We start from the raw sequence: 13,891 nt of genomic DNA, 5'->3' as shown, positions 1-13,891 counted from the left end.
ATCGTTAGATTAATCGATAAAAAAATTATCGATAGGTGCAGCCCTATATGTGAGTATCACATGATATGTGTCCTGTCTCTTAATTAGGCTAATTGATGCTTATTCTTTATTCAGAGAAATAAAAAAATATACATAAAGATCTAGCTTTTAATGGCTTAGACTTTACCAATCACCATTATAAATCTGTCTCTTATTTTGTCTGCCCAATCTAGGTATATGCTGTGTACAGCAAGACATTTCAAGCCTGGCAGGAGTATGTTGATGTCCAGAGAGAAGACAAAAAAGTTTTATATTAAAATGCATGTATGTACTGTATATATGCACAAAGTCAGAACTAGTGGCCTTCAAGTAAAATACTGCTGTTAAATATTTTTTGTTTGTGCATGTTGCATGCATATGTGTTGGTTATTAAATGTGGGTTTGGACTGTGTGGCACTACAGCACAGAGATGAGTACTATCAAGACGACCTGGCCTTACAACACTGGGCTCAAACTTTACAGAGCAGATTGAATATTATGTGTATATGAAAGTGACAGTGTACAATATTCAGTCTGAGTAATCCCATAATATGGCATATCATTCAGGACTGGATGCACTGGAGAGACAGGATGAAACATGCCTCGGTTCATCCAAAGCCCATCATCACCGATGTCTTCACCTGTAAAATATTCACTACATCGATGAACAGACAGGCTAAGAACCAGACAACAGGTTCTCTTAGTTTCACTTTTATTTGCTAAACAACCTTTTTGTATCCATTATAAAGTGCATCCGGAAAGTATTGACAGCGCTTCACTTTTTCCACATTTTGTTATGTTACGGCCTTATTCCAAAATGGATTAAATTTATTATTTTCCTCAAAATTATACAAACAATACCCCATAATGACAACGTGAAAGAAGTTTGATGAAATCTTTGCAAGTTTATTCAAAATAACAAACAAAAAAAATCACATGTACATAAGTATTCACAGCCTTTGCCATGACACTCAAAATTGAGCTCAGGTGCATCCTGTTTCCACTGATCATCCTTGAGATGTTTCTACAACTTGATTGGATTCCACCTGTGGTAAATTCAGTTGATTGGACATGATTTGGAAAGGCACACACATGTCCATGTAAGGTCCCACAGTTAACAGTGCATGTCAGAGCACAAACCAAGCCATGAAGTCCAAGGAATTGTCTGTAGACCTCAGAGACAGGATTGTATTGAGGCACAGATCTGGGGAAGGGTACAGAAACATTTCTGCAGCATTGAAGGTCCCAATGAGCTCAGTGGCCACCATCATCCGTAAATGGAAGAAGTTTGGAACCACCAGGACTCTTCCTAGAGCTGGCTGCCCGGCCAAACTGAGCGGTCGGGGGAGAAGGGCCTTAGTCAGGGAGGTGACCAAGAACCTGATGGTCACTCTGACAGAGCTCCAGCATTTCTCTGTGGAGAGAGGAGAAACTTCCAGAAGAACAACCATCTCTGCAGCACTCCACCAATCAGGCCTGTGTGGTAGTGGCCAGACGGAAGCCACTCCACAGTAAAAGGCACATGACAGCCCACCTGGATTTTGCCAAAAGGCACCTGAAGGACTCCCAGACCACGAGAAACAAAATTCTCTGGTCTGATGAAACCCAGATTGATCACTTTGGCCTGAATGGCAAGCAGGCACTGCTCATCACCTGGCCAATACCATCCCTACAGTGAAGCATGGTGGTGGCAGCATCATGCTGTGGGGATGTTTTTCAGTGGCAGAAACTGTGAGACTAGTCAGGATCGAGGGAAAGATGAATGCAGCAATGTACAGGGACATCCTTGATGAAAATCTGCTCCAGAGCGCTCTGGACCTCAGACTGGGGTGATGGTTCATCTTCCAACAGGACAACGACCCTAAGCACACAGCCACGATAACAAAAGAGTGGCTACAGGACAACTCTGTGAATGTTCTTGAGTGGCCCAGCCAGAGCCCAGACTTGAACCCGATTGAACATCTCTGGAGAGATCTGAAAATGGCTGTGCACCAACGCTCCCCATCCAACCTGATGGAGGTTGAGAGGTCCTGCAAAGAAGAATGGGAGAAACTGCCCAAAAATAGGTGTGCCAAGCTTGTAGCATCATACACAAAGACTTGAGGCTGTAATTTGTGCCAAAGGTGCTTCAACAAAGTATTGAGCAAAGGCTGTGAATACTTGTGTACATGTGATTTCTTTCATTTTTATTTTGAATAAATTTGCGAAGATTTCAAACAAACTTTCATGTTGTCATTATGGGGTATTGTTTGTAGAATTGAGGAAAATAATGAATTTAATCAATTTTGGATTAAGGCTGTAACATAACAAAATGTGGAAAAAGTGCTGTGAGTACTTTCCAGATGCACTGTACATAGTATTATATTTAATGCTTTAGTCACAACACTTCTTAAAGGAACATTCAGGGGTCAATTTAATCTCAGTCGACAGCATTTGTAAAATATTTTTGACTCATCCCTCCTTTTCTTTAAGAAAAGTAAAATTTGAAATCACAGTGAGGCACTTACAGTGGAAGTGAATGGGCCAATTTTTGGAGGGTTAAAAGGTAGAAATGTGAAGCTCAGAATTTTATAAAAGCACTTTCATTAATTCTTCTGGTAAAACGTGTGTATTATTTTAGCAGTAAAGTTGTTTATATACGATCATTTTAGGGGTTTCGTGTTCACCATGTTAATTTGTCATGGCAACGAAGTCAAATTGGATATAACTTTAGACAAAAAATGTTATTAAGAGATCTTATCACTCTAAAATCATGTTTACAAAAATTGTTTATATCTTGTGGCTGTTCTTTTGAAACATTGAGTATTTTAACCTTTAGAGGTTGTCTTCCATTTACTTCATTGCCTCACTGCAACCAAGATGTTTACTTTTCTTTTTTTTTTTAAGAAAACGAGGAACGAGTCGAAATAATTACGGCAATCAACATTATGCCACAAGTGCTGTCGATTAATGTTAACCTGTATTGAACCCAGAATATTCGTTTTAAGAGCTTTATTTCTTTCCTAAAATACTTTTTCAGGTGCAAAAAGGTCCATTTCAAAGTTGTGCTCAGGCAATTCAACAGTATTATCTGATTCCTTCTCTCTTTATAGGACTCTTTTAGTTCATGTAAATGGTTCTTTCTCTGTCTTCTAGTGGTTCAGGTCATTTGGAGGAATTACCATAATCATTTCGGAATCTCTGTGTGTATGAACCTGCTTTGCCGAACATGTCCTCCCACAATGCTTGAACTCTTGGACGGAGTTTACAGCACAACGCACAGAGAAACGAGAGAGGGAAGAGAGAGCTGCACAACATTATAAGTGAGTCTCTGTGGCTTAAACATAGCAGTATCTGTGTCTATGTATTACTGAAAATGCATACATGTTTTTTGCTCCATTAAGGCAGCAGGCTTGTAGTTGGGCATTTTACACCTGGTGGAGAATCTTGGAGCTACAACGAGATCAGAGAATTATGGAATGATTTTCCGGACATTATTCAAAAGGAATTGCAAATTGTATTTGCAATTGCGTTTTCAATTTGTGGACGCATAAAATGTGATATAATCCAAACGCAATTGCAAATCGCGCATTACGTTTGCATTTTCGTTTAAGCGAACGCACAGTGACTGCCAGATTTCAAATGGAAAAGCAAAGTCCGTTTGCAACTGTGTTTCCCATATCTTACGAGTTTTGGCCCTGTCATATTTAAATAGCAATTTCAATTACCACGTCTGCTTTTTCACTTTCTCAGCGTCGCGTATGTAGCCAGCCAAAACTCAAATGGAATACTAATTCCCTTAGTATTTCCATTGATGCCTTACACGGAAACCTGTCAATCAGGGTCAAGGGTGGGATTATGCTATGGGGCGTGTTTGTCTTGAGAAGTGACGTCACTCACAGTCGACGGTCAAGAGTCATTATATAAACAAGCATTAAAAGTAATGGACCAGAAATCTGTAAGATGGCATCACTGCATCATTCTAAGGAAGCATAATATCTTGAGTTTTGACAGTTTTGTAAATTTTTCTTTTTTAAAACGAATTTTTAAGTGTGTGAACAACGTTGCACCAGAAATATTCTGTCAACTAGTACATAAACAAAAGAGCGGAATAAGAACTAGAGGCACAATAAGTGGAAACTATAGCCGCAAAACGTAGAACAACATTTGGTCGGACATCATTTTCAGTAAGAGGCATACATTTGTGGAATGCATCTGAAATTAAAACATTGACAGACTTCAAGGTTTTTAATACACATTTAAAGCAATGGCTGAAACTGAAACAACTTTGTGAACACTGACTGTACAGGACATAACACAATGCATACAAACATAATGTTGCATATGTGAGCACGCACAGACATATGCACACTTTTGTGTTCTTGTATTGTTAAATGTGTCTAGACTTTGTTTTATAGTGACTTCCACATCTACTTAAGCCCACATCTTAATTCATATATGGGATGTATTTGTTGTATGTATTTTATTAATTATAAATCTTAAACTCAATACTCTGTAATTATTGTTTTAAATTTATAAGCCTAACCAGGGACAGGGGTCGCAAATTAGTCATGGCTAGAAACATGTATGCGTGGCATCTACTTTGTATTCTTTATAAAGCAATGTTCTATGCATTTGTCCCTGTCAAATAAACATTAAAATAAATACAAAATAAATAAAGAGGTGATGCCCTGAACAGACGCCGGTTTATTTGATCTTGACCGTCGACTGTGAGTGGTCTCTTCCCAAGACAAACACGCCCCATAGCATAATCCCACCCTTGACCCTGATTGACAGGTTTCCGTGTAAGGCATCAATGGAAATACTAAGGGAATTAGTATTCCATTTGAGTTTTGGCTGGCTACATACGCGACGCTGAGAAAGTGAAAAAGCAGACGTGGTAATTGAAATTGCTATTTAAATATGACAGGGCCAAAACTCGTAAGATATGGGAAACACAGTTGCAAACGGACTTTGCTTTTCCATTTGAAATCTGGCAGTCACTGTGCGTTCGCTTAAACGAAAATGCAAACGTAATGCGCGATTTGCAATTGCGTTTGGATTATGTCACATTTTATGCGTTCACAAATTGAAAACGCAATTGCAAAAACAATTTGCAATTCCTTTTGAATAATGTCCGGAAAATCATTCCATAGAGAATGGCTGAAATAATGGTAATCTGACATCCATTGATATGCACACATTTCACACATCATTAGTGGGTTTCTATCTACATATTTTTATGCGCATTTTGGGACATTGCAAAAAAAACAGTTGTAGGGGTGGGCGATATGACCAAAATGTTCTATCAAGATATGAGTAATTTTACATCACGATAAAATATATATCACGATATAGTAAAAATGTTTGTATACAGACCAGGTTTGACCAAGATCCATTTATTAGGTTCTTTATATGCTAAATTGTATCAGTTGGAATCTGTAGATTAAGAAGAACATCTGAATAAGCCACTGACTGTGTGTTTGTCGGTCAGTAAGAGACATTTCAAGCAGGCAGAGGGTCATGATGGACAGCGCTGTTTGAGAAAAGCCATGACAGACTGGCAGGAGGTATGAAAACCAAAATAAATAACACTAATCACTCTGGAACAAATCTTCACAAAGGAAATGGCAGAGAATGCTTGAAATAGTAATTTTGTTTATGATGCAGCATTGTCTTTAGCTATCCTTTGCACTTTCGACTTGCCACTTCAACAGTTCAGACCAACAAATGAGGCTTTATAACATGACAAGTAATATATATTTATTTGTTTAGTGCCTTTCACAACACATATTTCAACAACCTGCAAGAATATAGCAATGTTAACATAGACATGAATAAATGCAAACATCTTAATTTAAGTGTCCCAGGTACCCTAATTCACTCTAAATGTTAATGTGTGTGACAGTTTGTAGATCACAGAAGACGGAAGAGAAAGAGACTTGCACAAATGGACAAACACTACCAAAGTAAACTGCTCAGTCATACTCTAGAGGCGTGGAGGGTATGAATATCAAAGACTTTGTCACAAGATTCACAAGAAGTATAGACACAAGATGTAAACTAAATGTGTGGTAACATGATTTTAGTGTCATTTACTAACATTTACAGTGTAAGTTATACCAAATTTTAGTCGCCATGACGACGTAGCTTGTACACCCTAAAATGATGATATAAATTCAATAGCTCAAATAATACACAAGTTTTAACAGAAGAATTTAAGTGCTTTTATAAAATTATAAGCTTCACATTTCTGCTTTCAACCCTAAAAGAATTGGCCCCATTCACTTCCATTGTAATTGTCTCACTGTTACCCAGGATGTTCCTTCTTTTTTTTTTAAGAAAAGGAGGGACGAGTCTAAATACATTTTTGTAGTAATCAACATTACACCACAAATGCTGTCGATTGATTTAAACTTAAATTGAGCACGGAATATTCCTTGAAATAAATATTACATTATATATAAATGCAGTACTGTGCAAAGGTCTTATAAGATGTTTCACAAAAGCATTTGTCTTAAGATTGTTATTTATATCTTCAGCTTTAGTGTGTCAATAGGAATATTGACTGAATATATATATATATATATATATATATATATATATATATATATATATATATATATATATATTCAGGTGCTCATCCCCCAAAAAATGTATGACCACAATGTTATGCCAATGCAATACTGTACTCATAGACGGGGCCTGTTCTAGGCATTAAGAGGCCCATGGCAAAATGTATGTTGTCTATTATAGAATAGATATCGTTTGTTGATTTGAATCATGTCATGTCATGTCATTATATTCTTTTTTATCGATTGGTAGGTGCTTCAAGCATGGCAATAGAGAACAGCTGCTGCAGTGCTTCACCATCACCAACAGGAGGAAGCACTGAGAGAAGCTCAAACTAACCTGGATTAATATGCATTGGTTATCTAATTAACACTGTTTTAGTCTGTTTCATGAATCTGAAATAAATCAAATAACTGTACTACTCACATGAAAAATGAAATTATGCAGTGCCAGTATTGTTTGTGTCCTGTGTTCAGTACATGTGAATGTAGTTTTGAGAAGATGAAGAGAGCGTATCAAGGAGGTAAAGCATGAGAGACTGGAAAATGTGATGGCAAGTAGACACTACAGCAGAACACTGGGCAAAACAACCCTCAACACAATACTATTCACCATCACCATCAGGTACCATTCTAACTCACCATATCTGTATACATTTCATAATGGTCCACTGTAAATCTTTTATTTTTTTTTTTTTTGCATTTATGTGTATCTACTGGAAAGCACAGGTGAGTTTAAACCAGTTGTAAAGTGCAATTGTGATATTATAGCTCTGTTATGGCCTCACTTACTGTAAATTAGTTCATGCTGCTGAAGTGTAATCTTTCTTGGAGCTGCAGCTACATGTGATGGATCGTATGTGTCTCTCTTTGAAGTATCTCTATTGTATATTGTGTCTGATTGTTAATGTTTATGACACAGCTGCAGAGCAGAAGAAGAGAGGCGGAGCAAACAAGGACCGCACTTTGTCATTGGTCCCTCAACCTACAGGCCAAGGTAATACCTGAACACAGCGGCCTGTCGTTGATAATTCAGATTTCCTGGAACTGCATTGTCTCATATGATTTGATCACGTTGTTCTGTATGTTTTCAGGTGTTTTCTGTGTGGAGGCTTTGGGTCATGGAGCATCACCAAAAACAGTAACATTTGACTGAAGCAGCTCAGTTTTACAGAGATGAACTGTTGAGAGAGGATGCCACACACATCCTCACACACACCGCACACATGAGTGCTTTCTCTACAAATATGGCGCAGCACAGCTATGAACAGGTGCACAAGTCTGTGTAAATGGATGTATTTGTACTATTCGGAGTGTAGCTGAGTATATGTAATGACACTGGCTTTTAAAGGAATAGTTCCCCCCAAAATGAAAATTCTGTCATTATTTACTCATCCTCATGTCATTGCTAACCGTATTATTTTCTTATGCAGAACACAAAATGAGATGTTCTAATTAATATCCTGGTCTGTCTAGGGGCCTGGGAAGCTAAGCGAGTATTGACGCTGACCACCACACCTGGAGTCGTAAGTTCGAATCCAGGGTGTACTCAGTGATTCTAGCCAGGTCTCCTAAGCAACCAAATTGGCCTGGTTGTTAAGGAGGGTAGAGTCACATGTGCTAACCACCTTGTGGTTGCGATTATGTGGTTCTCGCTCTCAGTGTGGCTTGTGGTAAGTTGTGCATGGATTACGGAAAGTAGCATGAGCCTCCACATGCTGTGAGTCTCCGCAATGTTGTGCACAGCGAGCCACGTGATAAGGTGCACGGACTGACTGTCTCAGAAGCGCAGGCAACTGAGACTTGTCCTCCGCCAGCCAGATTGAGGCGAGTAACCAATTTGTTTTATCACAGTACACTAAAGATAATGAATATAGAGCACTTACTTGAACTGTTCATCCCAAGAAATATCTGGCTATCAGTCAAACTTATTGCTCAACCCTCACACCAGGACATACATCAGTTGTTGTTTTTGACTTAAGAGGGCAAACCATTTTTTTGTATTTGTTTATTGCATGCATGGATATTTTGTTTATAATAAAAAAAAGCAACATCCAATAAGACAATAAAATTGTCAATTTTGAATTCATGGTGACTTCAAAGTTTTACAAAAAGAACCCAAAAGTATCATAAAAGTAGTCCATGCAACTTGTGCTTCTGTATCCAAGTGTTTTGAAGGTGTACGATAGGTTTGGTAAGACACAACCCCTGAAATGTAAGAACATTTTTATGGCCATTTATTCAAAACATTCATAATGAATTCTATGAGAGAAGCTAGTTCACAACGGCTTGCGTGGTTACGCTGATAACTTGTGCTGTTTAGTGCAGCATGAAGGTGAATAAATTATGACAGATTTTTCATTTTTGGGTGAACTATTCCTTTAATTTCTGACATTTACTATGTTTCATAAATAGTGTACATATGAATGTATGTTATTGTATTAACTTCACGTAATCACATACAGAGTTGTCAGCAGCTGCAGGAAGTGGTAAGGCAGTGTGCGGTATGATGGAAGCAATGGACTCTGTGTAACACTGCCAGAGATAAAACGACAGCCTCTAAGGATAGTCACCCTAAAAAGATTGTGTCCTTCTGTCTGCCTGAAGACCACACCCCATACCCACCCCCTGTCCAATCAGGAGCCAAGCAGCAAAGGAGAGGCAGAAAGATTATATCATCAATCAGTTGTGAGTGACAGCCTTTCTAATTGCAAATGTTAATCCTAATTTTAATTTAATTATCAAGTAATCAGTCATGTTAGGTGTTATTGTGGTGCTTAAAGCCTTTAATATGTAATTGCTTTGGTTATGGAAATTCTGTCATCACCCTCTTGTTATACCAAACCCGTATGACTTACTTTCTTCAATAACACTGAAGCAGATGTTAGGCAATATGTTAGTCTCAGACAGCTTTCACTTTCATTGCATCTTTTCTTAATACATTGAAAGTAAATGGTGACTAAAACTTAACGTAATGCCTAACATCTCCTTTTGTATTCCACAGAAGGAAGTCATATGGATTTGGAACAACATGGGGGTAAGTAATGACAGCATTTTCATATTTGGGTGAACTATTCCTTATGTTTAACTTTGACAAATTTGTTCAAAAAGCTATGACCTTTGATTTTGGGAGTGAAGGAAAAATAATCTGATCTGTTATGTCTGGAGTCAATCTAAACCAAATGTTCTGTCAAAAGGATGCCAGTTCGGGCATCTGGACTGCAACCAAGAAGACCAGATCTCCTGCAGTCCCTAGCCAAAGGTCTGCTATAGCACCCCAAGACCAGCAGGTGAAGAAAACACTTAACCGCTAACACAAACATAGACTCATATGCACACATAGCCCAGCATGAATGTATTGCAGACTATTATTATCATTGTTCAAATACTAACAATCGTCTGCCTTTCTCTAAGGTGCTTCAGTACACAGATGTCAGCTGTAAGAGAGAATGAGTCAAGGCTTCCCTTGTCCTACTCTAGCACTCTCCCCATTTCATCTTTATCACCCTCACCCTCAGTCCCTTTAACTCTCAAAAAAATGGTGTCAACTACACTGGTGCTAAAACCTATGATGCCCCCCAACAACTGACCAGGACATACTTCTGCCTCCATCTTCATTTACTGTTTCTATAGCACACAGCAATGTAACTTACAGTGCTGTAAAATTGATAGTTTCACACAAAAATGATTATTCTGTTATAAATTACTCACCTTGATGTTTTGTATGACTTTATTTCTTACGTGGAACACAAAAGGATGTTAGGCAGTATGTTAATCTCAGTCTCATCACCACTAACATATTGCCTAACATCTCCTTTAGTGTTCTATGGAAGAGACAAAGTCATACAGGTTTTGAATAATATAGAAGTGTGAAAATACATTTTCATTTTTGGGTGAACTATTCTTTTAAGATAATGGTTTGCATATAGAGGATATGTATGTTGATTCATTTATCTTTATTTATCCCAGCAGTTACCAGAATATTTATGTATTACTTTTGGGGAATTTTCTCCCCTTTTCACCCCAATTTGGAATTCCCAATGCGCTCCATATCTTTGTGGTGGCGTAGTGCCTCAATCCGGGTGGCAGGAGGGCGAATCTCCATTGCCTCTGCGCCAGAGACCGTCAATCCACGTGTCTTATCACATGGCTGTTGAGCGTGTTATCGCGGATACATAGTGTGTGTGGAGGCTTCACACTATTCTCCATAGTATCCATGCACAACAACCACATTATAGTGACCACGAGGCGGTTAACCCAATGTGACTCTACCCACCCTAGCAACTGGGCCAATTTGTTGCTTAGGAAGCCTGACTGGAGTCACTCAGCATGCCCTGGATTCGAACTTGCAGTTCCAGGTGTGGTAGCCAGTGTCTTTACTTGCTGAGCTACCCAGGCCCCAGTTACCAGATTATTGTTATTTTGATAATAAATGGTCATTTAATTTTGTATTTTAATCTCAAATCAATTTAACAGTTCTCAAACCAGCTACTATTTTATAAATATTTTATTGAATATGCAAGCTTTTTTCTTCAGATGGATACAAGTTTTGAGTTGCCTTCCAAGGAAAAGCGAATCATTCTCTAAAGGCGTGTGCATTCTATAAATTATGTTTTTCTCTTTTTAGATGCAGCAAACAAGCTTAAGAAATAAGAAGCCTTCACTGGATCCACAGCTTCTGCCTCCACGAGGTAAAAACATGCGCTCTGAGAAATAAGTTCTGATTGTTTTTTTAATTATTATTTTCTGCATTTTGAGGTTTAGTGAGATGTTGAAAGACAACTCACATGCTTAAAGTATTTTTTAATAAGCATTAATCATGTAATTTTCTCCTTGCAATAGATGTGTATCAGAGAGCACTTGAGCAGGAAGAAGAGAATGAAGAAGATGAGCCTGTGGAAGCAGACTCGGATCTGATTGAGAAACTAATCAAAGAACTACTAGATATCTGAATGGCAATGCAACAATACCAACAAGACAGTGAACAGTTACAGTAAGAATGCAGACTTTCAATAGATCGAATGTACAATAATATAATTATTTTCTCTCTTGATGAGAGGTGTGCGAAAGATATTTTCTAAAATAGCCTTCAATCCAAAATATGTTAAAATGCTAACAACATCTGCAAATGTATAGCTTTTCACTGGGGTGAAAATATATTGTTAAAAGTCCCAAATCTCCTTTTGTACTCCCAAATTTTGAACCATTACTTCGGAAAATTAAAGTGGCTAATTTATTTTAGCAAACACTGAGGAAACTTGGCTTTGGTTTGAATATTTGTGTCTGCTCCATCTCTCTTTGTCTGAGAGACTAATGAGGTGAAAATACTTGGATTCTGCATGTACTTTTTGTTAAATGCGAAAGAAAGGAATGTTTATCATTGCCATTTTGTGATGTCAAATCGCTTATTCTAGGGGACAACAACACGTGTGTGTGTGTGTGTGTGTGTGAGAGACGTGGCGAAAGCTTCAAATGGTCTTAAGTAACTGGCTTCAACATTTGGCATTGAGGAAGAAACAGAGGAAAGAGAAAGTGTCTCAAAGGAGTTAAATGAGGTATCAGTATATCATTTTCTCTCTCTCTCTCTCTCTCTCTCTCTCTCTCTCTCTCTCTCTCTCTCTCTCTCTCTCTACACACACACACACACACACCTACCTTTCTATGTACAGTTAAAATTTCACAAGATAAGAGGAGAAGTCAACATTCTTTGATCCACAGGCTGCACTATTGTCCAGAGGACACTGGTGGTTTACATTTTACACACATATTTTTGGAGAATCAGTGTAAACATAAATCAAAGTCTTCTCAAAACCAGCTGTTGGGTTGATAAATGCTATATTGCATAATCTCTTACTCAGGTTTTAGGATGTGTAATGTGAATTATATTGGGCATGTTTTGTTGATTATTTTAATAATAAATCGATTATTTTGATATGAAAATGAAATCTTATGTTTACTTTTACTTATTTCCCTAACCAATTATTTAGCATCATACCCTTTAAGTTTTAATTGTCTTTAGGCTCTATGTGCATATAAGGTTATTGGTTGTACTATTTGAGAAAAGGAGAAAAATTTAGCTCTTTGTTTAAAAGAATAATTTACCAAAAACAAAATGTACTCACCCTCATACCATTCCAGATTTGTACGACTTTCTTCCTTCTGCTGAACACAAACAAAGATTTTTAGAAGAATATCTCAGCTCTGTGGGTCCATATAATGCAAGTGAATTGCAATCCCTAAGACTCCAGTGGTTTAATGTATGTCTTTTTGAAGCAATCCAATTAGTTTTGGGTGAGAACGGACCAAAATATAACTCCTTATTCAATAAAAACCTTAACATCAGCAGTCTCCTTAGCAATCATGATTTCAAGCTCGATTACACTTCCTTGCAACATCTAGCATCCCGCGCATGTGTCAAGCACTAGGAAACGTAATTGAGCTTCAGTGAAAAAGTTACATTTTGGTCTGTTCTCACCAAAAAAGATTACATTGCTTCAAAAGACTAGATTAAACCTCTAGAGTCATATTTTATGCCTATAATGTTTTATATGTCTACTTTTCATGTCTACTAGTCTACTTTTATGCTGCCTTTATGTGCTTTTTGGAGCTCATTTACTTTCATTGAATGGACCAACAGAGCTTATACTGTATATTCTTCTAAAAAAATTAAACATACTCAGGGTGAGTATGATGAGAGAAATTTCATTTAAGGGTGAACTATTCCTTTAAGTCTGGTTTTATTAATTTCTTTTGAGCCCAAATAATTGTATCTGATTTATTATGATGTTTTTTGCAGCTTGAGAGTCTCGTTTCTTCTCTACCTGTGAGACTAAACTGGCAGAAACCCACCATGATTTGCCATGCTGACAGAGTTAACACCATCCAGACCCAACTACTCCAGTCAACGGTGAACACATAGACATCTATTAAGCATGGAGTATACTACTAATGTGCCTTGCAACACACTGCCTAGATTGTGTGATAGCTAAACACTTCCCTTGAAATGATGAACACTTAAAGCTTTGCAGCTTTTCCTGTATTCAATATTGTTCACACTGTGATTCATTGTAAATTAAGGCTATGCCTGCTGTGCAACCAATCAACATTTGATTGTAACTTGGTCCGAGGAACTATTCCACATTTGTTTTTGTATTGTGGGAATCCTTGAGAAACTGGAAAATCCAGTGACCGATTTTAAAACCTGTTTTCTTTATTATTATTATTTATAACAGTTATCAGGTTGAATGTTTAATATGTTTTTCTGAAAATGTTGTAAAATACCCTATACATTTCTTGCTCAATAAATCATTCAATTGAATCAC

At 37.6% G+C, this 13,891-nt stretch overlaps 1 long non-coding RNA gene and 1 pseudogene across 1 annotated transcript; both read left to right on the top strand.

Annotated features, from left to right (window-relative positions):
- Positions 1 to 212: 212 nt before the first annotated feature.
- On the top strand, positions 213 to 6,554 carry LOC127653573 (uncharacterized). Its single transcript, XR_007971828.1, has 4 exons — positions 213 to 303; positions 586 to 712; positions 3,154 to 3,320; positions 5,492 to 6,554. It is a non-coding gene; the product is annotated as an uncharacterized LOC127653573 (long non-coding RNA).
- Positions 6,555 to 7,274: 720 nt separating this feature from the next.
- Positions 7,275 to 13,870, top strand: LOC127653766 (protein SFI1 homolog; annotated as a pseudogene).
- Positions 13,871 to 13,891: the final 21 nt, after the last annotated feature.

This window comes from Xyrauchen texanus, chromosome 13 (assembly GCF_025860055.1).
Source record: "Xyrauchen texanus isolate HMW12.3.18 chromosome 13, RBS_HiC_50CHRs, whole genome shotgun sequence".
NCBI lineage: Eukaryota > Metazoa > Chordata > Actinopteri > Cypriniformes > Catostomidae > Xyrauchen > Xyrauchen texanus.
The sequence above is the reverse complement of the archived record's forward strand: the minus strand, read 5'-3'. Positions and strand labels throughout refer to the sequence as shown.